This window comes from Ipomoea nil, unplaced genomic scaffold, assembly GCF_001879475.1.
Source record: "Ipomoea nil cultivar Tokyo-kokei standard unplaced genomic scaffold, Asagao_1.1 scaffold0177, whole genome shotgun sequence".
Lineage (NCBI taxonomy): Eukaryota > Viridiplantae > Streptophyta > Magnoliopsida > Solanales > Convolvulaceae > Ipomoea > Ipomoea nil.
The window spans coordinates 350814-377213 of NW_017616605.1; the positions used below are offsets into that span (position 1 = coordinate 350814).

Here is a 26400-nt window from a genome sequence, read left to right on the forward strand (position 1 = left end):
TTTATAATTGCCAAACATGTGCTCTACCAACTAATCTAACTCATTCTTGTTAATATTTCATAATTTTTTTATACTAGCTAATACTAAAACATGTACTATATATACATATATACATACAAAGATTATATATGGGGTGGGGGTGAGAGTGGGTTGAGGGGCAGCCGCCCCCTACCCCGCTTTGGCTCCGTCCCTAATAATAATAATAGTAATAATAATAATAATAATAATAATAATAATAATAATAATAATGGTGTATGCATAGGACGAAGGGAAATTGAAGGAAAAATGGATAATAATTTAAAAAATAATAGTAATAATAATAATAACAATATAATTAATATAATAATAGTAATAATAAATATAATAATAATATTAAGGGGAAGGGAAATGGGAGGGAAAAGGGAAAATGCATTGGGGGGGAGGGGGAGGGGGGGAAGTGAAAATAAGCGAAATGGGAGGGTGAATCAGTGGAAGGGAAATGAGAGGAAATGACAAAAAATGTAAGGCTACGCACGTAGGGTTCCATACTTTGAGTCATTTTTAAATTAACATATGGGCCTAGAATCTGTGTTTATATATTTCTCAACAGATATTTTGGGTGCCTAAAATAAATGTTACTTAAAATAATTAATTATTGTAGTGACCAAAAGAATGATCGTCGTAAGTTTCGTCGTCAACCTCAAACGTCAAATTTATCTTTATGCCAAAGATCTCAACAGAATTAATTTCTGTTGCCAATTTCGTTGCCATTGCGCGACAAATATATAGGGCGTCGCATTTTCTGTCGCCAATGTGTCAACATATTGGAGACAAAATTGATTCTGTCGTCGCATTCCGTAGCGAAAATAAACTTTACATAAAAAAATTAAATATTTTAGTGACGGAAAGAATGATCGTCGTAAATTCCGTCGCCAACTTCAAACGTCAAATCTACTATTACTCCAAACATCGCAAGAGAATTAGTTCTCGTTGCTGATTCGATCGCCATAGTGTGACAGACATATAGGGCGTCGTTTTTTCTGTCGCCAATGTGTCAACATATTTGCGACAGAATTGATTCCGTCGTCTCATTCTGTAACAAAAATAAACTTTACTTCAAAATTTATATATTTTTGCGACAGAAAAAATTCCCGTCGCAAATTCCGTCGTCAACCTCCGTCGTTAATCCCTTGGTGTGAGATTATTTTCCACTTTGCGCCAAATATTGCAACAGAATTTATTCTCGTAGTCGATTCTGTAGCAAAACCGTAATGGAACCATCGATCGTTGCCTTTTTCGCCGCTATTGTGGTGACAGAACTTAATTTTGTCGCAAAATCCATCACCAAAGTGTAGGCGCCAAAATTTCCCATGTTTTATTCTCATTTTGCGCCAAAAATCACTACGGAATTGCATTCTGTCACCATTTTCGACGTAAAATCGCGACAGAACACATTTCGTCGCAAAAACCGTCACAAATTGACAACAGATTATGTTCCATCGCGATGTTTGCGTTACAATTCGTAATTTTTCTTGTAGTGATATATATATATATATATATATATATATATATATATATATATATATATATATATATATATATATATATATATATATATATAGGAGTCCTAATTAGGGTCTGAATGGTATGGGTTTACTAATTGTATTCCTTATAGGACTAAGGGCTTGGTTTAGGGATAAGGGTCCATGGTCCATTGTGGACCATATTAATTAATTAAAGGGAATCCTAACCGTGATCTGAATAGTAAAGGCCTACTTTCTTTATTTCTAATAGATAATTAGGTCTAGGACTCCTAATTAGAATCTGATTAGTAAAAAGGTTTACTCTCTTTATTCCTAATACGCTTAAGACTCTAGTCTAGGTAAGGGTCCACGATCCATGGTGGACCACATTAATTAATTAAAGGGAATCCTAGCCAAATTAAATCCCTTTTTTATTATTATTAACAGAATTAATTAAATAATTAATATAGGATTGAAGGCCATAACACGTGGTGTTACACTCTCCCCCCCTTACAAGAAGCTTCGTCCCCGAAGCTTAGAAATCATTTTGGGGTAAAGAGCCTGAATTAGTTATAGTAGTACATAAAGAAGATGTTATATGGGAGATATATACATATGCACCTATAAATTTACTGGCTTAAGCCTAACTATGGTGCTAGCAAAATGCATCAGATAATAAGATTATGAATATGAAAATTACATTATGTTAATTTTACGGATGAATGAATCATAACATAGAAGTCTTACACATGTCATGTTCATTGTGTAATTAATTTACAGTGATTTAATGTGACACCCGGTATTTTCCTAAAAATAAATTATAGTCCCGATAATAAATATTTTTGATAAAAATATTTATATAGCTATTTATTTTAAAAACGGGCTCGGGTCTACCTATTATGGTGAACCAATATTTTTGTACAAAATATGCCTAGACACAAAATGATTTTAATTCCTAAAGCCTAGTGATTATTTTTGGAGCCCAAATGTTTATATAAACATATAAGTGTTATCATTTTGTGAGTCCAAAATATATTTATATATTTTGTATAGTTCTTGACCCAAAAGTAATACCCAACCCAAGTTTTTGACCCAAGTCTAGCCTAACTCACTCATTGAGTAACCCTACCCATAGTGTGTATGTGTATATGCATTGTATCAAGCTCTTCGGCCTCTTTTCCTTCCGCCTTCTCTCTTTCTTCTTCGTTAAACGGTAGAGCAAAGATGACAGTGAGGATGCTAGCTTTGGTTGTGGTAGCTAAGTCTTCCGGCTTAGAGGCCTTCCTCGGCAACAAGGCAGCAAGCATCAACCACAATGGACAGAAGTGAGCTCCGGCGCGACCTCCGGCGTTTCTCTCTGTTTCTGGCAAGTTTTGGCGGTAGCAACGGGAAGTTACGGCGAAGCTTTTCGACGTGAACCTTCAACCTTCCTTCTCGTTCGGCCTTCCCGGCATAGCTCAACCCTTCGGCGGTGGTTTTGGGTGCTCCTAGAGGATGTGGACAGTGAAGTGGAGCGGCTCCGGCAATCGACAGAAAAGTGGAAGCTTTTCACGATCATCTCTTTCCGGCATCCTCTCCGGCATGTCAACAGGCATTTTGGATGTGTAATGGTGACGAGCAGCTCCTCCCTTCCGTATCCTCGGCTCTGGTCAGTAGCATCTCCGGCAGCGGGCAGATAGACGGGTGGTGGTGAGCACGTCGCTCAACCCGCGGGTTTGTTGGCATGAAGTCGAAGCAGAAGATGGTGATGAAGGTGAGCTTTGCTTACCTTAGTTGTTTGTTTAGGGATAATTAGTTTAGTTGTTGCTTAGGTTCCTAATTGAGTTACTAGCTTAGTGGTAAGTGTGGGGGTTGTGGTTGCGTTTGGTTAGGTTTTGATCCTTGCTTAAGGCTTTAAGCTAGTTTTAGTGTTTAATTTTAAGTAATAAGTTCTATCTATTAGGTCTTGGTTATTTAGCCTACCTATTAGTACAATAATGTTGTGATTAAGTTATTAATAAGATGTTTAGCTTAGTTGGTTGAGCTTGTGGGTAATTAATGAAGGATTTAAAGTTCAATTCTCTTTCTGAGCATAATTAGTTTTATTAGTGCTTGTGTTAATAGTTGAGAACTGGTTTAATTCACAGGTTCCCGGTAACTTGGTTTCATGAGTTGAGCCAATGTTGGTGTTGGTTTTGGTTGGATAAGCGAATGAGGTAACCCATGCTCTACAAAATCTATTTTGCTTACCTATATGAATATTTCTTGGATTCTACTTGTGTTTTTGCTATGAAATGTGAGTGTGTATGCATTGTCTTGTGAAAATGCATATCTAGAGCTTGTGTTTAGGGTTCATTTGTGCCATTGCTTGGCATTTCCTTTGATTCAAGTCATTTTGTTGTATTTGGTGAGATTTGGCATGTTTTGGACTTGAGTTTGAGCTTGGAGTTGAAAATCCCCGAAGGGATATTTTGTGGTACAGGGATGTACCCGCGGGCAGAACGGCGGGTAGGGGTCCAACCCGTTGCCCACCCGTGGGGTACACTGGTTGGGTAGCCTGTACCCGCGGGCGGAACCGTGGGTAGAGGCTTACCCGTGGGCCTACCCATGGGTACGTATTGTGGTGATGGCGGGGATTTGTTCCCCATGATTCTTTTGACTCGGTATTTGGTCTTTTGACTTCTCGATGTTCTTTTGTGGAACTATTTGAGTGTCTTCTTGATGTTTCGTATGTCTAGAACTATGTGGTAGGTATCCATGTAGGTCTTTGGTGTCTTGAATCGTGCTAAGTGTTCAACATTGTGTTTCGTTGAACCATGATGAGTCTTGTGTGTTCCTCGGAACTACGTTTTGTTTACCCGTTCGATAAACATGCTAGTTCGGTGTTTAAATGCTAGCGTGTGTGTTGTTTGTACCATCCTTTGGTTGATGATAACTTGTGTTATTCATCGTTGTTGTTGTTGGGTTGTGACCCATTCCTTGATTGAGTATGGTTTCATATCTTCGCTGTGATCCGTTGATTGATTCCTGTTGAGGTGTGATGTGTGTGTGGCTTTACTTGGATTGCACGATTAGTGGTATGGGACACTAGTCACCAAGGTATTGCAGTGGTCCTCGTGGTGGCCATGACGTGATTATGGAGTTGTGACCTGTGTGTCAGGTTCACGTATTTCTTGGGAGGCATGTGTTGCCGTGTGTGTGATCGGTACCCTCGTGTACTATGTGTTGGTGGTTTTGTTGGCGGTTTGTCAGCGGATGGAGACGACGGTCCTCGGAGGGAAAAGGTTGGACTTGGTTGTACAGGGGTCCTGGAGGTAATGGTTGGAAGAAGATATAAGGTTGGGGATAGCCATAAGGTTGGAACCGGGCATAAGGAAGGCATATCAACTCGTGATGGGTGATGTCACGAGGGCTTGTGTAGCCATTGTTGTGAGTTCTTCTCTTGTGACGTGTGTAGTCACAAAGGCATGTGTTGCCTTGGCATGTGTTGCCGTGGGTGAGTCTTATTCCTTTGCGTTATGCATGTCGGGTTTTGATCTATTGTGTGATGATAGATCATACCTTGAGACTTCTTGTGAGTCGTGTTGTTCTTTGTGGTCTTGGGATGTGTTCCCGTGTTCTTGTTGAGAGTGTTGAGTCTTGTGTTGACTATTACTCGTGGTTTTTGCACTTATATATATGTATTCCATTTCGAAAATGGCTTTACAACTTATATCTTACTTATGTATGTTATTTCACATGTATTGGTGGGTTACCAGCATTATTCGCTGACCAGGCGTCGTCCCATGTTTTATTGTGTTCTTTCAGGTGATGTCTAAGTGAGCGCGCGGTCTAGTACTTGCTAGAATAGATTTCCCCTCTCGTTTTGTGGCCTATGAGCCAGTGTAGATGTAGAACTTTGAACTTGTGGGATTAGTTGTGAACAGTGCAGATATTGCCTGTGCGTTCATCCTTATGGTGAACATGGCATAACACCCTGTGTTTCAGACTTTACCTATCTATCTATCGTTCAGACTTCCGCTGTGTTGAATGTTTAGTTCCGTTATCTGCATGTTTTAAGGCTTTTTATAGCTTGTTTTTAGGGGGTGTTACATTTAACACATAGGTTCACAAGTTGCACCGATCATTTATTTATGTACCTATTTAAGAGGCAAATACCACGTGGGTGCAGGATTCGGATAGTCACATAATTATTATAAAGCACATATGCATATATTTCAAGTCTTTAAATAATAACTAGTCCTATGGAAATCGTAAAACTTATGTATGTATTATTCAACATGTTAAACTAGTGCATGATTAACAATTAAATTCATGTACTCAACGTCATGACATAACCAAACAATTGTCATATAAATTCAGGAAGGTCATAAATCATATAACAATTATTCAAATAGCGAAAATCAGATTTTGAGGAAAAGATTGTAAGTAGTTTAGGACGAAGGTTCTTGCTTATTATGTGGTAAATAAATTCTGGGGAGGCCATAGAATTAGTATATTTATTTTTGCATACCATGGATAATGGTGGGTAATCACATAACAAGTATTGGCGCTTATATGCAGATTGCTTGTAATTAATAATATTGTGTATATGCATAGTGGGATGCCTTATAACATGCCGTTTTTGTCCAACATGCTTTGCATATATACATGAATGTGTGTAAGTGTGTGTTTTAACATAAACATGCGAGCTATGTGATTTGACATGCAATACATATGAAATATATGAATTTCCACCTATAATTAGACCCTGCAATTTGCATACAAATATTTTAATAATTACGAATAAGATAGCCTAGGTTCACAAGTACTAAAGGTTTTATCTTGAGAAATCTTGACAGAATTTAATCACACAAGCATTTAGGAAAAATTAGTTTTATCTTGGTGGTAATTAGATTTTAGGTAGGCATAAATCTTACCTCTAAAAGCCTGGAATACCTAAACAACTTTAGAGTTGAAGACCCTTGATTGTTAATTCCAAAATCAATTGATGATCTGATGATGAGGCTAAAGCTTTTAATTATTTAGGGAAGGTAGGAGTGGTAACATGGAGGTCATGCGAGGGGGAAGAGTAGAATTAGGGTTATCTCAGGATTTGTGTATATAAGAGTGATGTAATTTGTACGGAATGATATCTCAGGGTTAGGACATGCTAAGTGCAAACTCATAGATGCATATAAGATCATAATGGCTAGGTACAGGTGTATGGTTTTGAGGCTAGGGATATTATTGTATATAATATGACTGTAACAATTTATATGAATAGGTATGTATAAGGGAGGATGTTCTATAGGCTCACAAATCTATATATTTATATATATAAGCATATAGGGGTGTACCGTATATGACGCAACCATCGAGGATTTAGGTTTAGGCAAGGGTTAGGGTGTAATAGTAATGAAAATAATAATAATAATAATAATAATAATAATAATATCTTGCGTGTAAGTCTAGCATACAAATGTATTTGGGGTTTACTACCTGCTTTAGAACGTCTATATATATATATATATATATATATATATATATATATATATATATATATATATATATATATATATATATATATATATATATAATAGAAGTTCAGGGGAACATATTCAGAATAGTAGTGAGATACCTATTTATATGTAAATGTTCGTTTAGGGGGTCCTCATCTTAGTGGCTAAGGTTCTAAACAAGGTATTGGAGGCTTGTGGTCTATTATGCAACATGGACCAAGGTCTAGAGGGATAGCTTTTAAGATAGTTTGGGGATGCAATATAATTTTTCCAAGGATAATTTCTTGATGACCACTTGGTTTAGGTTCCTCGGGTTTATCCCGGTTTCACTCAGATTGTCCTTCGGGTCAAAACTTAATATGCAATGTACCCGAGGATTTCGATTTCTAGAAGTAGAATTAGTCCCTATAATTTCTATGTAACTTATAAACAAATCAATTAGGAAGATCATTCGACTTTCATGTTCAAGCATTAGATTGTTGTTTACATGTTAAACACATAAAAAGTATCAATGAAGGCACACAAATGCATAATGGATCAATAAAACGAGAAGTCAAGAAAACATACCGTACCAGTGGGCGCGAGGTGGGCAGTCGACCGCCTGTCAAGTCCCCACTGGAATGTGGCAGTGGGCACGTGGTGGGTGGTCGACCTCCTGCCAAGGCCCCATTGGAACGTGACTGTGAAGAAGGAATCACTTTGGGAAAGTCCCGAGAATGCATAGATTTAAGTCCAAACAATTCCACGCTTATATGAACAATAAAAGAGATTTAAATGCATGGAAAATCTTAGGAAATCACATTATAATGATACTAACAAGGGACACGGGAGGCATTCAATGAGATATCATAAGGATCACACACCCCATTACCCCCTTCTTAACTAGAGCTACGTTCCCACAATTTTCTCCATGCAAACTTACGTAAGTACTTATCAAGCTATTAGTGGGTTAATTATCAGAGTAATTGGTCAATTATGATTAGGGGAAGTGAGCTATTATATGTCTAATTACCAATTACAAGTTCCAAAATATCAATTAACGAATATCCAAATAACGCACGTTTGATCAAATAGTTTAAGCAACAATACACAATTCCTGACTCGGTCTATAAACAAATAAATTAGGAACATATGTTTAAGCAAATAAACAAGTATGGTAATCAAAGAGTGATAAGCAACAAAATAGGTGAAAGCATGTAACGATGTCACAACTTTTAGGGCAAGTATGTGGGATGAAGAACAAGTATGTGAGACCTGTCAAAAGTGATAAACTCACAATCTCACCGCGCGTCCTAAGTTTCCTGAATCCTATGTACCTAAATACCTAGAGTTCAAGCTTAATGTCCTAAAGTCTTGTCTTAAGAGTCTTATCCTAGGGTCAAACTTAGGCTTTGATACCAACTGTGACACCCCGAAATTTTGAAACTTTTAAAGCTTATATAATAAAGGCGAATTCTCATTAAATCCCAAAATCAACATAAGAGTGCGGGGTGCTATGCCACATCTGAGCTGGAAAACTCAGATGCATAGGCTAACTAACTAAACAACCTCAAAGTGATGTCAATACATAATCATGGCACGCAGGCCGAAAGGGAAACTAACTAATCTACGCTCCGGATCTCTAGCGCGCTTCGGTGTCTACTCATCTGTGCCTGAAAGCCAAATATATCTGTTCAGCGAATGATGCCGGTAACCCACTCCAACGCGTTGAAATATAATATAGATAGATATATATAGATATATGAAAACCATTTTGAAGCAGGAAGATATATACTTAAGAGACTCTAGCTTTAAAACCAGGAATAGACTCAGCAAATAGGGGCAAGCACAAAAATCAATGATAACAATCAAGTAGAAACAACTATCATAAAGAATACGCAACTAAGGTCATAGATTACTTTCAAATCAATCATATCATCATTTGTGACACACAATCACACTGTGGTGGCGCCGCGGGACCAATCACATGCCCCGAACATGAGGGTTAGTGCATATAGCACTAACACGGCCCCGCAGCACCCTACCTCATACCGCAGCATGAAGGGAGTTGATCGCAACCAACCCTATAGACCGCTGATGAACTCAGCGGCGGATCACAGTCCTACACACCGCTGACGCGCCCAATCGGTGGACCATGATCCACTTTACAAGGGGGGACTTACGATCCTACACACCGTTGACTGGTACAGTCGGTGGACCGTAGCGGATCAGGCCCTACACACCGCTGAAGTACTCAGTCGGTGGGCGATGATCCTCGGAGACTATGACCCTACACACCGCTGGCCCATCACTCGGTGGATCGCAGCCAACCGTAGCCTTACACACCGCCTGATTACTCAGGTCGGTGGACTACAGCCTTCCTCGAGCTTATTGGCCCTACACACCGCCTGGCGCGTCCAGGTCGGTGGGTTATAGCACCCGAGGCCCATGTGGACCGCAGCCCAAGAAGTGAATCACTGACCGCAGCCAGGAGGATGAACCGCAGCTCATAAGTAAACAAACAGTGGACCGCAGCCCTATATAATATTTATATACCTGACGGATCTCAACCGGCCTGGTTAACAGTTGGGATGGTTCTCAACCCATCCAACTGCCCGTATAGCCAATTTGATCGCAACCAAATTGGGGAATCATGCACCACATAACACATAATAGCACGTAATAGCATATAATAACCTATAATAGCACATTGGGAAGGGGGAGAAATATAATTAAGCTTACGTGTGATCATTCCCATACTAAGAATAGTCCTAAGGGGTTCATACGACTTCTACTTAGGCCAACGGGTTACTGATTCAACTAGCATGCAAATCCTAGACTCTTTTATCCTACGAACGGTACCCGAAACATTAAAATAGACTCAAGCACGACAAACGGGGTCCGTTGCGACACCACGGGGAGTGGGGAACATCAAACGGGGAAGCCAGACCCGGGGTGGGTAACGGACCAGCGGGTAGCCGGTGGGTGGGGGTCACCCTGTAACACCCCGTGTTACGGCCCCTAAAACCAATTAATCATTTAATCATTTACCCAAAAGAAAGGACTAAATTCCAATAATTAATTAGGAAAAGGCCCACCATAGTCCATGGGCCCTTATCCATAAACCCAATCCCGTAGTCCTAGAAGGAATAGAACTAGCCCTAATTAGGGACTCTTAGGTATATAAATAGGGGGCATAGGAGGCACCTAGAACCCACACCACAATAATCTCTCACCACACAAGAAGTTCCAAAAATCCCCCTAGGAGAAATCAAGAAAGAAGGAATCTTAAAGAAAGACCCTTCATAGCCAAGGAAATTAATTAAGGCTAAGAGGTAACACATGTCTCAACAAAACCTATTTTCCTTGCTATAATTATCTTCTTTGGCTTCTTCTCTACGCTTGTGTCGTGATGAATCGTTTATAATATTGATGATATGATCTTGATGATTGATGGGATGATTTTATGTGTGATCTTGATGATCTTGATGATGATAAGAGGTTCTTGATGATTATGTGATGTTCTTGATAAATCTTGATGTTTCTTGGTATTAAAAAGATGAACTATGATTTTGATAACTTAAATATGATTAGAGCCCTAGGTTGAATTGGGGATTTCGTATTGTGATATTCTTGACATAATTGGGTGGGATTTCGCATGTTCGGGTGTTGGTTATGTTTAGAGATCATGATAGGATATATGCAATATGATTCTTGCTTTTGATCCGTTAAATTGTCTACATGGTGTCATCATTGGCGTTTAAAAGTGTTTAAGCATGGTTTCGGGTTCTACAACGGATCCCGGGACGTTTATTTTGATAAAGAGTCAGTGGGGGTAGGTGGGGTAGGGGGACCCGCCACCTACCCGCTGCCCGAGAAGGACGTCGCCGGCAGCGGGCAGCCGGCGGGCAGACGACTGCCCGCCGGGCACCCGCTGCCCGGAGACTTGTCGCCGGCGGGTGGTCCTCCACCCACCGGCCACCCGCTGGAATTTTCCCACCTCGGGACTTCGGCTTCCCCGTTTGATGTTTCCCCGACTCTCGTGGTGTCCCAACGGACTCCGTTTATCGTGCCTAAGTCTAGTTTGATGTTTCGGGTACCGTTCGTAGGATAAATGAGTCTTATATATATCGCATGCTAGTTGAATTGGTATCCCGTTGGCCTAGGTAAAGGAAGTATGAACCCCTTAGGATTATTCCTAGTATGTGGATGACCATGCATAGATTTCATTATACGTTTTCTCCCCTTTCCCAATGTGTTAATGTGGGCTGCATGTGCTTGCTATGTGTTATGTGTGCGTGATACCCCAATTTGGTTGCGATCAAATTGGTTATTCCTGAACTGCGGTTCAGAAGCTGGCTGCGGTCAGAATTACACTCTTGGGCTGCGGTCCACCGTTTGGTTGCGATCAAACGTTTTACATGAGCTGCAGTTCATATTCCTGGCTGCGGTCAGATGATCACTTTTGGGCTGCGGTCCACCGTTTGGTTGCGATCAAACGTTTTACATGAGCTGCGGTTCATATTCCTGGTTGCGGTCAGATGATTACTTTTGGGCTGCGGTCCACTGCTTGGTTGCGATCAAACATTATGATGAGCTGCGGTTCATCGGTCGGTTGCGATCGACCCCTTCGTATTGCGATACGAGGCAGGGTGCTGCGGGGCCGTGTCAGAGCTATATGCGCTGACCCTCATGTTTGGGCATGCGATTGGTCCTGTGGCGCCACCAAAGTGTGCTTGTGTGCTGAGATACGAATTGAATGGTGATATGGATAGGATGAAGCGAATCTGTGACCGTAGGATATATGCTAGTATCATTATATGCTTGACTATAACTGTTGAATGTGCTTATCCCTATCTGTCGAGTCTATTCCTGGTTTTTAAACTAGTGTCTCTTAAGTATATATCTTCCTGCTTCAAAATGGTTTTTGTATATCTATATATATCTATCTATAATGTATTTCAACGCGTTGGAGTGGGTTACTAGCATCTCTCGCGGAACAGATATATTTGGCTTTCAGGCACAGATGAGTAGACACTGGAGCGCGCTAGAGATTTGGAGCGTAGAGTAGATAGTTTCCCTTTCGGCCTGCGTGTCATGCTTATATATTGACATTATTGAGGATATTAGTTAATAGCATGTGCGCCTGAGTTCTCTAGCTCAGGTGTGGCATAGCACCCCGTACTCTTATGTTATGTTTTGGGATTTAATGAGAATTTACCTTTATTATATAAGTCTGAAAAGTTTTAAAATTTCGGGGTGTTACACACCCGCCGGCTGCCCGCCGGAGATCATCTTCCAGGCAGCGGGTTGCCGGCGGGCAGGCGTCTGCCCGGTGGCTGCCCGCTGCGTGGCGATGATCTTCGGGCAGCGGGTAGGTGGCGGGCTCCCCTACCCCCACCTACCCCCCACTAACTCTTTTATCAAAAATACGTCTCGGATCCTTTATGGAACCCGAAACCATGCTTAGACACTTTCAAACGCAAATAACGACACCATGTACACAATTAATTGATCAAAAGCAAGAATCAAGTAGAACTTATCCTATTATGACTTCTAACATAAATAACACCCCAACATGCGAATTCCCACCCAATTATATAACAAGAACATCATAATACAAATTCTCAATCCAACCTAGGGCTCTAATCCCACCCAAATCGTCAAAATCATATTTTATCTTTAATATCAAGAAACATCAAGATTTATCAAGAATCATCACATAAATATCAAGAACCTCTTTTCAACATCAAGATCATCAAGATTACACACAAATTCATCCCATCAATCATCAAGATAATATCACAAATATCATAAAGGAATTCATCAAGACACAAACATATAGAAGGAGCCAAAGAAGGAGATTATAGCGAAGAAAATAGGTTTTGTTGAGACATGGGTTACCTCTTAGCCTTAATTAATCCTCCCTTAGCTATTTAGGTTCTTCCCTAAAATTTCCATCCGATTGACCTCCTTAGGCTTGGTGGTGGGGAATCCATTGGGAATTCTTGTGTGGTGATATCTATTGTGGTGTGACTTCTAGGTGCCTCCTATGTCTTTATATATATATATATATATATATATATATATATATATATATATATATATATATATATATATATATATATATATATATATATATATATATATATATATCTAGGAGTCCTAATTAGGGTCTGAATGGTATGGGTTTACTAATTATATTCCTTATAGGACTAAGGGCTTGGTTTAGGGATAAGGGTCCATGGTCCATGGTGGACCATATTAATTAATTAAAGGGAATCCAAATCGTGATCTGAATAGTAAAGTCCTACTTTCTTTATTTCTAATAGATAATTAGGTCTTGGACTCCTAATTAGAATCTGATTAGTAAAAAGGTTTACTCTCTTTATTCCTAATAATAGGCTTAAGACTCTAGTCTAGGCAAGTGTTCACGATCCATGGTGGACCACATTAATTAATTAAAGGGAATCCAAGCCATATTAAATCCCTTTTTAATTATTATTAACTGAATTAATTAAATAATTAATCCAAGATTGAAGGTCGTAACACGGGGTGTTACATATATAATCCTAAGCAACGCTAGCTTTAAAACCAAGATCAAGACTCAAGACACAACAACAACCTAAGCTCGCATGATAAGGTAATAACAAAGCTGATGAATAAAAAATAACGGCAACAATGGGATTCAACAACATTCAATAAAAAGCAATCAACAGGGTGTACATCCATGATCCAACCTTATACCAAGTTCCAACCTTTACCCCTCTCCATCAGTATATCAGTTCCAACCAGTACCTCTAAGCCAACCTTATAACGCCTCCCTTATCCCTCCGGAGCACGCATGCTCCCCACCGACATACCACCAACAAAACCACCGACATGGTAGCACCGCAGTACCATTCGCATGACCCGTGCCTATAGCACTATAATCAAGGGGTCAGTGCCTATAGCACATGACATGGCACCGTAGCGCTTAATAACTTGATCTATGCCTTTATAAAACTAATCAAGGGTGGTCTGTGCCTATAGAACAATAACCGAGAACTCGTTGTGCTATATCGCCAACAAATCTTTTCCACCAATCACATCTCTTTTCTCATTATGGCCAAATCAATCACAACAACCAATTCTCAGTGATAACAACAGCCAACAACACTCAATCAATAACAGTAGTCAATCCTCAACAACAACAACAACAATCAAAGCTCAACAACAACAATAACCACGACACACAACACCCGAGCATGCATAAACCCACCCAAGAACACCAAGAACATCACAACAACAAGATTTACAATATAAATCCTAAGGACAAGCTCTAAACATAATTAAATACAAGAGCATACCAAGACCACACAGGGCCATCAAAAATATCAAGAATAACAATAATCGGCCATATCACAAATTCCTAAAGACAAGCTCTAACAAAGCACAAATACAAAAATCATACATTCAATCATTCAACGGAGCCAATCAATAAAAGATAGCAAGGAAAGTAGGTTTTGTAACATATGGATTACCTCTTAGCCTTAATTAATCCTCCCTTGGCTATTAAGGTTCTTTTCCAAGATTTCCCTCCGATTGATCTCCATAGGCTTGGTGGTGGGGGAATTCCTCTGGCCAGGTATCTTGGGCAATTCATGTATTAGAGTTATGAGAAGTGAGAGAGAGAGAGAGAGGTTCTAAATGCTTTCTAATCCCCTATTTATATGTTTAGGAAATCCTATTTGGAATCTGAATGGTAAGGCCCACTTTCTATTCCTAACAGGCCTAAGGCTCTAGTTCATGCAAGGGTTCACGATCCATTGTGGACCACATTAATTAAATAAGGGAATTCTAAACAAATTAAATCCTTTTTAACTATTTGTTAACAGGATTAATTTCATAATTAATCCAGATTTGAAGGTCGTAACACGGGGTGTTACATCATATGTCTGAGTTAGCGAAACAAATGACAAACATGTGTTCTATGATGAGTATGAAGCAAAATAATGCATATATGATTGAAGGAAATGATAATAATTTTGAGCAGGCCAATGCAATGAACAATTTTAATCAAAAGCCTAAGAATGACCTTATTCTAATTCTTATAATCGGGGTAGGAAAATCACCATAATATTTTTTGGGGTAATAATCAAAATAATTTTCAACCAACTGCTCCACCTCAACCAAAAAAACCATCTTTGGAGGATACTTTGCAAAATTTTATACAGGTTTGCAGTAGACAGCAAGAAGCAAATGAACAACAATTCCAACAAACAGAGGCATCACTTGCCAGAAATGAGGCTTCCATGAGAAAACTAGAAATACAAGTGGGGCAAATCCCCGAAGCTTTGTAAGGCAATGTGCCAGGTAAGTTACCTAGTCAACCTGAAGAAGCTAAGGTTATGCTTGTTTTAAGAAGTGGTAAAGTTATTGAAAACAATGTAAAAGCAAATACCACTTCTAAACAAGTCGAAATAGTTGAAAACTTGAATGTTGATGATGATGCTAATAAGGAGGAACCCAAATTGCTTAAATCTGATAAACCTTATGTGCCCCCTAAGCCTTATGTTCCCCCCGTTCCATTTCCTTGTAGATTAAAAATTCTAAATTTGATAAATCATTCTCTGAAATTTATGATTTGTTGGCAAAAGTGAATGTGAATTTGCCTTTGTTAGACATGATTAAAAATATGCCTGCCTATGCTAAGTTTTTGAAAGAACTGAACACTAGAAAGCGTAGGTATGAACATAATGAAAAAGTTTTAATGTCTAAAACTGTAAGTGCTATTTTGCAAGCTGACTTGCCCCCAAAATTAGAAGACCCTAGTAGTTTCATAATAACTATTACAGTGGGGAATTCTAAGAAATAACTATTACAGTGGGGAATTCTAAGAAAGAAAAGACAATGCTTGATTTAGGGGCAAACATTAACTTGATGCCATATTCTGTATACTTGCAGTTGGGTCTGGATAAGTTGAAACCTACCACAATGTCCCTAGAGCTTGATGATCGCTCTGTTAGATATCCTAGGGACATTGTAGAAGATGTTTTGGTCCGAGTTGATAAATTAATAATTCCTGCTGATTTTGTTGTTTTAGACATAAATAAAAAGTGTAATCATGAGCAGGACATGCCTATTTGCTTGGTCGACCTTTCAAGGCCACAACAAAAATAATGATTGATGTCCAAAATGGAATATTAACCATGACTGTCCTTGATGAAACTGTTGAATTTTCCATTTTGAAATCAATGAAATTTTCCGAAAACAATAATAATCGTTGTTTTGCGGTAGATCTTTTAGATTCAATAATTTCTGCTGAGGTTTTTAGATGAATATCTGTTGAAGGTCGAAGAGACTGAGGCTGATAAAGTGGAACACGGCCAAAGCCCAATAAAAGAGGGAAGTGTTGAAGGAGGTTCAGTTACAGGCTGTCGGGAGAAAATCAAGGAAAAACATCATCCTTCAATTGAAGCTGACGTTCCACCAAAGCTTGAACTGAAACCTCTTCCTAATTCTTTGAAATATGCTTTCTTAGGTCCAAATAATACTTATCCTATACTAATTGCCTCTAACCTTTCACATGAGCAAGAAAAAAGTTTGCTAGAGGTATTAAAAAATATAAAGGAATAAAGGAGGGTGTACGGCAACCTCAACGCATGTTAAAGGAATAAGTCCAACGGAAGAAGGAGGGTGCAGTAGGAGATATTAATGGAATAAGTCCAACGGTTTGTATGCACCAGATCCTACTTGAAGAAGGAGCAACTCGTGTCTGTCAACCTCAACGCATGTTAAATCCAAATATGAAGGAGGGTGTACGTGCAGAAGTCTTAAAATTGTTGGACTCATGTATTATTTATCCAATTTCAGATAGTAAATGGGTCAGTCCAGTTCATGTAGTGCCAAACTGGGATTACTGTGGTAGGTAACTAATGAAAAAGAAGAGTTAATCTCAACTAGAACAGTAACTGGGTGTCGCATGTGCATTCTATACTGCTGCCACTAAAAACATCATTTCCCTTTACCCTTTTATTGACCAAATGTTAGAAAGATTAGCTGAGTGTGCTTATTACTGTTTTCTTGATGGCTTTCAATGTTATTTCCAGATTCCTATTGCACCTGAAGGTCAGGAAAAATGACATTTACATGCCCTTTTGGCACTTTTGCTTATCGTAGAATGTCATTTGGGTTATATAATGCACTTGTGACCTTTCAAAGGTGTATGATGTCGATTTTTTTTTATATGATTGAAAAATATGTTGAAGTGTTTATGGATGATTTCTCTCTGTTTGGTGATTTTTTTTTATGATTGCCTTGCTCATTTATCTTCTGTGCTTGAAAGATGTGTTAAAATGAATTTAAACTTAAGTTGGGAAAAAAGTAATTTCATGGTTAAAGAGGGCATTGTTTTGGGGCATATAATTTCTGATAGGGGAATAGAGGTTGATAAGGCTAAAATTGAAGTTATTTCTAAATTACCTCCCCCTACATCTGTGAAAGAAGTGCAAAGTTTTCTTGGTCATGTAGATTTTTATAGGCGCTTCATAAAAGATTTTCCAAAAATTTGTCGGCCTATTAAAATACAAACGTGTGGACCATTTGTATACGTTAGATCTTGATGTTGGATGGCTAAGATCGAGTCATCTGAATGGCCTTGTTTTATTATTCTTTCAGTTTTTATTTTTAGTATGGGGTAGTTTAGGGGTTTTACTTCTAAGTAATCTAGAGAGTCCTGCCTTTTACTCCTCACGCGCGCCCGATGATGTTGTAGAATTACCGTTTCTCTCTCGCATCTCTCTTCTGTGCTCCGGTTTGATGTTTGCTGCCGATGCCGTTCCTTCATCTTTGTCCACACAATGCAGATGGTTGTCAGTGGGAACGTAACCGCAGTAGAAGCAAGCGGCAGGGACCACATAGTCAGGGTGTTGGTAGAGGTAATCTTTTTTTTCCTTTTTGTTTCCGATCTTGTTTTGTCGTGCTCCTTTGTTGTGTTTGTCTGTGCTATCATTTTCTTGTTTTGGGGATGTATTTGCGCATCCATTTTAGTCGTGTGTGTTTGGTGTGCGATTAATTGAGTTTTCGAATTTTGGATGCATTTTGTATATCTAGGGTTTTTGTTTTTCCCCATTTTCTATGAAATTGCGCTTAGGATTTTGTTTATGGTTGGCGTTTGAATGCTTTATGCAACCTGGTGATTTATGTTCGTGTTCGTTTTTTTTTGTTTTTTTAAATTTTTTTTATGCATGAGAACAGAATATTTGTTTGTCTATTTTATTTAGCAGTAAGGTGAAAGAAGTGGTGCTTAACTTTTCTCCTCTTTTCTAATTTTACTGAAAAGAAACACCACTTATTTACCCCCTGTTTGCAACCAGGCACTGCAAAGTATGGTCATAGCAAGCAATGTATATCAAGTGATGGCATGTGTTTATTATTATAAGCCTTAATATCCAGGCTTATCATAAATGTTGTTTTACTTTTCCTTCTGTAAGATGATGTACTATTGTTTTCCACCCTTTCTGGAAGGGTAGAAGTGAGAGCCTAATAATGTTTTGATGTTGGAATTTGTTATTATTTTTATCACCATTATTTTATACTTGATGTGCTTGATTGTACATAATCACATTATATTGCAGTTCTTATAGTGTGGCAGGTGGTGGCATTTTCCATGTCAGTGTGTTGTGTTTGGTTGTTTTTTCGGTAGGGTACGGTTGGTTGTCGTGTTAGGATTGTTGGTAGCCTCTTTTTTTGTGCGTTGCTAGTGCGTTCAATAAGATATTGCTCAGTTTTAATCCGTAGGGTTTTTTTTTTTGGTAATTTGTATGCTTGTTGTTCAGTTTATTTTGCTATTGGGGATGGGGTTCTTTTGTTGTTATAAGCTGTTTGTTTTGCAATGATGTGTGCGAACGGGCAGAATCGGTGTGTGCATCACTTGTATCATTAGGGTGTTGTCTTTGTTTCAATTGCCATGGTTCTGCATGTATTATGGTTTTTAGTGCCCATTGTTATTTTCATTATTCATTGTTTGTTGCATTATTCTATGTATATTTTTTTTTCCATTCTTCGATGTGGTCACTATTTCCTACTGTGCTTTGATTTCCTCTACTATCGTTACGAGATTATTGATAATCATTCCGACCCCACAGCAAAGGCGTTGAAATATGGGGATTCAATTCGTTGGAGGATATTATTAGTCTTGCGTTAATTTCCCCCTTTGGTGTTTTGTTTTAATTTGTTGCACCCTCCACCCTATTTCCCAAGTGTTTGTTTTATGCTTTAATGACCTCCTTAATTTATGTTTGTAGAAGGATATGCTCTCTGAGTTCTATAGACCTATTGATCCTGGGAGGTCAGGCATTTCTGCTGGTTTGGAGACAAAGCGGTTGCAAATGTCTTAGGAGGGATTCGAAAAATAAGACTGACTGTGGAGTCTATCTTATGCGGCACATGGAATCGTATGTAGGCCAACGGTTAAATATTATTCAATATGAACATAATTAAATCTTATTTATGGATTTAATTGGCTAGGCGATGAAACTTATAGTTAAAAGAATTAAAATTGTATTTACATTTTTATAAATTGTATTAACAATTATTAATAGAACTTATGGAGCACTCTGGTCCTGTGTGCTCAGCCGCATGCCAGTGTGTGCTGGTTTGTGCTCAGCCACATGCAAGTGTGGATACTTTATAATTTTCGAGTATTTTGGTAGTCTTTAAAGTCTTATTCAATATGAACATAATTAAATTTTATGTATGAATTTAACTGACTAGGCGATGAAACTTATAGTTAAAAGAATTAGAATTGTATTTACATTTTTGTAAATTGTATTAACAACTATTAATGGAACTTATGGAAGCAAGAAATGAATTATTCAAAATTGGCGTAAAAAATTTCTCACTTAGTTTTAGACTGACGTGTGCACGGGTTTTGGACTGATGTGTGCACACCATTAGTAAACTAATTTCTGTGGCATTTAAACTGGATTGTTGTAGCTTAAAAATACGAACTTAACATTGCCAAACCCGTGTGCACGTGTAGTGGGTTAATGTGCGCACGAAATTACTTCTATGTAAAACCCGTGTGCACGTGTAGTGGGTTAATGTGTGCACGAAATTACTTGTGTGTAAAATTAGTGTGCTCGTATAGTGGGTTAATGTGTGCACGAAATTACTTTTGTGTAAAACGAGCGGAACACAGTGCTTTTTATATCACACATTGCAATATGTAGTACTATAGTTATTCATATACTAACAATTTCGAATATTAACTTTGTGCATCTACTCCTGCTATATATGCCAAAAGGTCCCTCCTGAAATGTCAAAAGTCTATGCACGGTAATAATCTATTCCTTTCTTTACTGTGTCGAATCGTTGTCCAACATATGGTGTGTTTTTTTCGTTGCTGGTATGTAACCATTATTTCGACCTGTCCGGGGTTATGTCCATTACACATTCTTTCCTAACATGTTGCTCTTTGCCTTTCGACCATATGAACGTTATTAAAATGTCGTTCCATGTACACATTCAAATTGAGAAAAAAATTTGCACACATGCACACTCAGTTTTCACTATTCATAAACATATTTCATAAGTTCATCATGCATGCGCATATGCAATTGTGGTGTGCACGTACTATTTTTTTTTTACTTAGTAAGGTTTCTTTTTTTTGGTCTCTGATTGGCGCATGCATGGGGTGTGCATGGTAAATTTACTTAATTGGTATTATGGCCTGCGTTGGTGTGTGCACTGTCTCTTATTTCTGTGTGCATGCAATCTGTGTTCTCTTTGAACATTGCACAACGGAAATTATTGGTCTGCGTTCTTTTGTATAAAAGGAGGCGTTGCTATTGATTATTAGGACTCTATGTATATGAGTCTGTTTAGAACTTTTTATCCTTGTCACACTGTGACTCTCTACTTCTTATCATTGTCACACTGTGACTCTCTATTCTATATATTCACATCATCTGATCTCATCGTAATTAAGTTCAGAAAATATAATACAATCAGTTCTCATCTGGTATCAGTTAGCTAGGGTTTTGTGATTCATAAAATTAAGAAGATGCAGCGCTGCGATGGCAACCTTAATTACCGTGGAGGTCAGCAACGTGGCTTTGATGATCCGTGTCAAATTTGTAAACGTTTTGGTCACACGGGAGCCAATTGTTTTTGGCGCTATGATTATCCGTGTCAAATTTGTAAACGTTTTGGTCACACGGGAGCCAATTGTTTTTGGCGCTATAATGATCCGTGTCAAATTTGCAAAAGTTTCGGTCACACGGGAGTCAACTGTTTTCGGCGATATTCAGGGGCTCCGGGTTCTCAGGCTAATTTGGTGTTTCAGAATGGTTAATTGCTAAAACCTCGTCAAATTCTCATACTTGGGTTCCGAACACTGGAGCCACAAATCATGCAACTCCGAACATCGCTGCCCTTTCTACATCGGAGAAGTACACTGGTAATGACACTTTACGTGTCGGTGACGGTATGGGTTTATCTATTAGTTATGTTGGCCATGCCTCTTTTAATACCCCTTCTAGATCATTTACATTGTCTGATATACTTCACCGTTCCGCGTTTGTCTAATTCTTTATTATCTGTTCAGAAGTTTGCATCCGATAATAAAGTCTTTTTTGAGTTTCACCCCTCCTTTTTTGTTGTAAAAGATATCAATACCAAGGAAATACTTCTTCGGGGCAATAGTTCGAGGGGACTATACACACTTTCATTACCTAGTTCGTCTCCGTCAGCGTTTATTTCCGCTCGTGCCTCGGCTTCCACTTGGCACAATCGTTTAGGTCATCCTCATAACCGTGTTCTTAGCCATATACTTCGTTCTTGTTTGGTTAGTGGGTCTCGTGATAATATTCGTTGTCATAATTCTTTATGCAATGCGTGTCAATTAGGCAAATCTGCCCGTTTTCCCCTCCCCCGTGTTGCTTCCTCTAGTTCTCAAGTCCTAGATCTTATTTACACAGACATTTGGGGTCCTGCGCCCACTTTATCTACTTCTGGCTTCCGTTATTTTGTGATCTTTGTGGATGACTATTCTTGTTATACATGGTTCTTTCCTATGAAATTAAAGTCTGATCTTTATGTCATCTTTGATAAATTTCGTACTCTTGTTGAACAGTCCTTTAATTGCAAAATAAAGGCCATTCAGTCTGATTTAGGTGCTGAGTACAAATAGTTGCATTCTTTGTTTGTTCAATTAGGAATTCAACATAGACAATCCTGTGCATATACACATGAACAGAATGGTCGTGTTGAACGAAAACATCATCACATTGTTGAAACTGGTCTGGCTCTTCTAGCTCATGCCTCTGTTCCTTTGAAATTTTGGGATTTTGCCTTTGAGACTGCTGTCTATTTAATTAACAGAATGCCATCTTCTGTATTAAATAACTCCAGTCCTCATCTCCTGTTACATAAATCCCCTCCTTCCTATCTTTTTCTTCGTGTCTTTGGGTGTTTATGCTACCCTCATCTTCGACCATATAATCGTCATAAGATGTCATACAGGTCTTCTCCATGTGTCTTCATAGGTTATCCTGAGTCCTTTAGGGGGTACAGATGCATGGACTTACATACTAATAAGATTTACACATGCAGGCATGTCAGATTTGATGAAGAAGTTTTCCCCTTTGCTACTAAAACTTCTTTGCAGGATCTATCTACTCTGTTTTCTGGACCTTGGGCGGAATCTGTTCTCAGTCACAGCACACCTATTCCTGCCGTGTCCAATGATGAGCTGCCAGAACCGCCGCTACCTGCTTCATTCGAACCAGCCGTGGATCCTGGACAGGCTGCCTCGTCGGGTGATCCTGTGGAGCCTGTTGCTCGCCGGCGAGGCCGTCCACGTGGGCGGTCCATCAGGCCCAATGTCCGTACTCACTCTATGGCCACTCGCAGCAACGCAGATGCTCATCTTTTTGCTCTAGCAGCTCAAGTGCATCCCACGGAACCCACATGTTATTCTCAAGCTGTCAAATATCCTGAGTGGCGTGAAGCCATGGACCAAGAATTCAATGCTCTCCTGCATAACCACACATGGTCTCTAGTTCCACCCACTGCAGGTATGAATATTATTGGCTGTAAATGGGTGTTTCGTACGAAGAGAAAGGCTGATGGTGCTATTGAAAGGCATAAAGCCAGGCTGGTTGCGAAAGGTTTTAATCAGGTTCCAGGTCAGGACTTCTTCGACACTTTTAGTCCAGTGGTAAAGCCTACGACTGTAAGACTCCTTCTATCTCTAGCTTTATCATCTGGGTGGTCTATCAAACAGCTAGATGTTCATAATGCTTTTCTGAATGGTAATTTGGCTGAAACAGTTTATATGAAGCAACCCCCTGGTTATATTGATGCTAACTTCCCGAATCATGTTTGTTTGTTAAAAAGATCTCTGTATGGGTTAAAACAAGCTCCCAGAGCTTGGTTTAATCGACTACATACGTTCTTACTATCTGTTGGCTTTCAAGCATCCAAGACAGATGTCTCTCTGTTCTATTACTCTAAAGACTCTACTTTGGTTTATCTATTGGTGTACGTGGATGACATTCTTGTAATGGAAAGTGATCAAGGTATTATGTCTCAGCTCTTGTCCAAACTGTCTGCTACATTCAAAATCAGAGATCTTGGTGAACCAAATTTTTTTCTGGGTATTGAAACAGTTAAGAGTGACAATGGGATTATTTTATCTCAACAACGGTATATGAATGATATTTTAAAACGGGCTGGAGCCCCTTTCTACACCTATCTCTGTCTCGAAAACTGTCCCCTTCAATTCAGATCTATATGATGATCCCACACAGTACAGGAGTCTAGCTGGAGCACTGCAATATCTCACTGTCACACGACCTGACCTATCCTTTGCAGTTAATCAGTTATGCCAGCATATGCTTGCCCCCACCATATCACACTGGGAGCAGCTCAAACGAGTACTCAGGTATGTTAAGGGAACAGTTGATTCTGATTGGGCTGGTTGTCCTGACGATCGAAAATCCACGAGTGGTTTTGCTGTTTTCTTGGGGAGTAATCTTATATCATGGGTTTGCAAGAAACAGAGAACTGTTGCCAGGTCATCCACTGAGGCTGAACACAAAGCTCTTGCAGATGTTTGTGCTGAGGTTCTATGGATTATGTCATTATTGCGTGAGATACAGATTCCGGGTATTTCCATTCCAAAATTATGGTGTGATAATCTAGGAGCTACATATATGAGTGCCAATCCAATCTTTCATGCGCGCACCAAGCATGTGGAGATTGATTATCATTTTGTTCGTGATCGAGTAGCTTCGGGCGATATCCAAGTCAACTTCATCTCCACAAAGGATCAACTTGCTGATATCTTCACCAAAGCTCTGCCTGGACCTAGATTTTCTTCCTTAAGGGACAAGCTACAGGTTACTAGTATACATTGTGCTTGAGGGGGAGTATTAGGACTCTATGTATATGAGTCTGTTTAGAACTTCTTATCCTTGTCACACTGTGACTCTCTACTTCTTATCATTGTCACACTGTGACTCTCTATTCTATATATTCACATCATCTGATCTCATCGTAATTAAGTTCAGAAAATATAATACAATCAGTTCTCATCTTGATGTATTTAACTCCTACCATACTTAAATCTCTAAATTCATGCTTAATATATTAATGATTTTTATTCCTTATATACGTAGTATACTCATTCTCATTTTTGCCCTTATTTACGATAAAAAAAGGAATCTATAACTAATTCTCCCATTGCATCTAATCCATCCATCTAAGCAGATCCTATGGCTACATATTGTCCTCAAGTTTGTATTTTAAAGGGGTTTTCATGTGAATGCAACCCTCTATATATATATATATATATATATATATATATATATATATATATATATATATATATATATATATATATAGAGAGAGAGAGAGAGAGCAAATTCCACTTTTAGTCCTCGACTATTGTGGTGTTGCCACATTTAGTCGTATTCTTTTAATTTTGTCATATTACATCCCTAACTTTGAACAACTTCCACTTTTAGTCCTTGACTATTGTGGCCTTGCCACATTTAGTCCTATTCTTTTAATTTTGCCATATTACATCCATGACTTTGAGCGATTTCCACTTTTAGTCCTCGACATTGCCACATTTAGTGCTATTCTTTAAATTTTTTCACATTATATCCATGACTTTCATTTGATTGTCACCATTAATCTTCCATTAACAATTTTGTTAATTTACCGTTAGAATTGACAAATAACAAAGAAAAAAATCCTTAAACATATCGTAACTCATATTTCGAAAACATTAGAAATATCGTAAATATCAAAGGATGTAATATCATAACTCATATAAATATGAGTTACGATATGTGTAAGGATTTTTGTTTTTCCTTTGTTATATGAGTTACAATATTGCAACGTAGTGATATAAGTGACAATATTGCAACATAGTGATATCCTTAAATTGATATATAACAAAGGAAAAAAAAATCTTCACACATATCGTAACTCATATTTCTATGAGTTACGATATTACAACCTTTGATATTTACGATATCTCTAATGTGTTCGAAATATGAGTTATGATATGTGTAAGAATTTTTACATTTGTTATTTGTCAATTCTAACGGTAAATTAATAGAATTTTTAACTAAAGATTAATGGTGGAAATCAAATGAAAGTCATGGATGTAATATGTCAAAATTAAATTAAAAGAATAGGACTAGCTAAATGTGGCAATGCCACAATAGTCGAGTACTAAAAGTGCAAGTTGTTCAAAGTTAGGAATATAATATGGCAAAATTAAAAGAATAGGACTAAATGTGACAATACTACAATAGTCGAGGACTAAAAAGCAGAATTTGCCCTATATATATATATATATAATCGCACTCAGGTGCGAATGCTTCGTCCAGGAGCAAAATAGGAATGGATTCTATCCGTCCACGTGTCCAGATGTAATGGATGAGAAACACTGATTTTTTTAAAAAGCGCGGTGGCATTTTCGTAAATAATTGAACATCGAAGTGCAAGTAAAATGTATTACAAGTGCATGTAAAATGTATTATAGGTGCAAGTAAAAATTTACACTGAGCATCAATACTAAGTGCACCTATAGTTATAAATAATTGCACCTATAGTTCTAAGTAGTTGTACATACAGTTATCAGTAGTTGCACCTAGGTGCATGAATGTTTGTGAGTGGTTTTCAGGGGTATTACTACCCGTTGAACTCAGATCAATGAATGTTAACAAGATAAAATTACATGCACTTATAGGTGAAAGTAGGTGCACCTATAGTTATAAGTAGTTGCACCGATAGTTATAAATAGTTGCACCGATAGTTATAAGCACAACCAGGTGCATGAATGTTTGCGGGAAGTGAATGCTAACAAGGCAAAATTACATGCACTTATAGGTGAAAGTAGGTGCACTTGTAAGTGATTTTACTTGCACTTCGATGTT

At 38.4% G+C, this 26400-nt stretch overlaps 1 long non-coding RNA gene across 1 annotated transcript; it reads left to right on the forward strand.

The window, feature by feature from the left end:
* Positions 1–2751: 2751 nt before the first annotated feature.
* On the forward strand, positions 2752–5472 carry LOC109178620. The gene is made up of 3 exons (XR_002053741.1): positions 2752–3255; positions 3629–3697; positions 5289–5472. It is a non-coding gene; the product is annotated as an uncharacterized LOC109178620 (long non-coding RNA).
* Positions 5473–26400: the final 20928 nt, after the last annotated feature.